The sequence below is a fragment of the Spinacia oleracea genome, chromosome 5 (assembly GCF_020520425.1).
Source record: "Spinacia oleracea cultivar Varoflay chromosome 5, BTI_SOV_V1, whole genome shotgun sequence".
Taxonomy (NCBI): domain Eukaryota; kingdom Viridiplantae; phylum Streptophyta; class Magnoliopsida; order Caryophyllales; family Amaranthaceae; genus Spinacia; species Spinacia oleracea.
This window is the reverse complement of record NC_079491.1, coordinates 104,841,753-104,844,214: the sequence shown is the minus strand read 5'-3', so window position 1 is coordinate 104,844,214 and position 2,462 is coordinate 104,841,753. Positions and strand designations below refer to the sequence as shown.

General features: G+C 42.6%; 1 pseudogene; it reads right to left on the bottom strand.

The window, feature by feature from the left end:
• Nucleotides 1-823: 823 nt before the first annotated feature.
• On the bottom strand, nt 824-923 carry LOC130462141 (uncharacterized; annotated as a pseudogene).
• Between the last annotated feature and the right edge of the window lie 1,539 nt (nt 924-2,462).

The window sequence follows — 2,462 nt, the reverse complement described above, 5'->3', positions numbered from 1 at the left end:
AATTGATAGTAGAAAGAACGCCTGTTTCCCTGTGGATTCGATCCTGACTTCCCTTGCTACCTAGCTAGTGGACCTTAGGTTATTTTTGATTAGGTGATACGACTTAAGTTTGTCAAAATTTGGCGCCGTTGCCGGGGAAACGGTTTTATTTTCTGTTGTTGATTGCTTATCCTAGATTATTGTTTGTTACTACTCAAGGAACTCACGTTCCTTGAGACCGGATCTCACATTGTTTTGTAGTCTTTGTCTATGCCCAAGACCGTAGGTTCTAGTAATCTTACTCCATTCGATCCTGAGCCCAAAAGAACCTTTCGTAGACGAAGAACTTTCATTGCACAGTGTGGGAATTACTCTGATTCTGATCATAATATTGGCGATCTTTTTCCTTCAGATACAGATTCAGTTTCAGAGATAGAGATGGGTGACGAAAATCTGATACCGCCACCTACCCCACGGCTTACAGACTATTCTAAGCCAAGTCTCTCCGTGCTACCAAAGGCGATCTTGCCTTCTATTGCAGATGAGACCTTTAAGATTGAGCCTGCATTGATTAACATGATCGAGAGACGCCAGTACGGTGGGGAACCAGTTGAAGATCCGAATCTTCACATTCAGTCCTTTATCCAATATTGTTCCACCATCAAGCAAAACGGATTGACTCCGGAGCAGACTATGGAGATACTTTTCCCGTTCTCTTTGAGTGGGAAAGCTAAACTGTGGATTAATGGGTTGAATCGGGCGGCTTTGAAAATCACTAATTGGGAGTCCTTGGCTCTTGCTTTTTATGTTAAATATTTTCCACCTGAGAAAACGGCTCGTCTGAGGGGTCAGACATTAGGTATCTCACAACAAGCAGATGAGAGTTTGTTCGAGGTCTGGGAGAGATTCAAGGATTTGCAAAGAGAGTGCCCGCACCATGGTTTGGAAGATTGGTTCTTGATTCAGCAGTTTTATAATGGTCTGGGCAATTAGTCTAGATGTTTGTTGGATTCAGCTGCCAGTGGGAGGTTTATGCAACTTGAGGTGCCTAGAGCTATGGAGGTGATTGAGGAGATAGCCATTCACAATGCTCAGTATGGGAATCCTAGAGGTCTATCTAACAGGGGTGGTAAGCATGATTTAAATTCTATTGAACAATTAACTGCCCAATTGACTATTTTACACTATAAGTTTGATAATATGCAAGCAGCCAATACTCAATCTGCCCAACCTGCTAGTGTAGCTGCTATGAGTGCCCAACCTGCTACTGTTTATGAAAGTTGTGGAATGTCTGGTCATTATGCACCGGAATGTAGGAGCTCTGTTGAACAATGTCACGCATTTCAATCCTACAAACAAAATAACCCATTCTCCAACTCTTACAATGAGGGCTACAAAAACAATCCTCTACTATCCTACAGGAGCAACAATATCCAGAACCCTCACCAAGTCCAACATCCACCACAACAACCATACCAACCTACCAACCACGGAACAACTACAACCAATAGTCTAGTGGACCATCTGGGTTCCCTAGACAACACACATCACCTCCACCACCACCACCTCAAACCACACAGCCTGACCCTATGCTAGTAGAGATGAGAAACATGATGTTACAAATGCAAAAATCTCTAAGTGAAAAGGATGCAAAAATCGATGCTCTTACTGCTCACAACAAGATCATTGATACACAGTTGGCACAGATGGCTACTACTATTGCAGGGAGGCCACCAGGCCAATTTCCTTCACAGCCCGAAAATAGGGAGACTGCTAATGCAATTACATTGAGGAGTGGTAGGGATTATGATGGTCCTTCTATGCCGGTTGAGGTTGATTCCGGGGTGTCTGCTAGTGATCTGGTCAGTGAGGAAATCCCGAAGATAGTTATGGATGAATTGGAAGCTGAAAAGGTAGTCAATGAGAATGAGGCTACAACTGAGGTTAAGAAGGGGGCGGATATTCAAGTACCACCTATTGCACTCCCCTTCCCAAACCGACAACTCAAGAATAAGCTAGACAAGCAGTTTGGCAGATTCTTGGAAGTGGTCAAATATTTGCAGGTAACAGTTCCTTTTACTGAATTAATTTTACAGGTTCCTGCTTATGCTAAATTCATGAAAGATATTTTGACCAGGAAACGTGCTTTTTGTGAGGTAGAGACTGTAGCTTTCACTGAAGAATGTAGTGCTTATTTGCAAAACAAGTCTCCACCTAAACTTAAAGACCCCGGGAGTTTTTCCATCCCATGTAACATTGGCACTGTATTTATTGATAAAGCTTTATGTGATCTAGGTGCTAGTGTGTCTGTCATGCCTTTGTCTGTCTGTACTAAACTGAATATGGGTGAGCTTAAGGTTACCAATATCACTCTACAAATGGCCGACCGTTCTGTCAAATACCCCTTAGGTGTTTTAGAGGACGTCCCTGTTAGAGTAGGTAAATTCTATATACCTGTAGACTTTGTAGTATTAGACATGTAG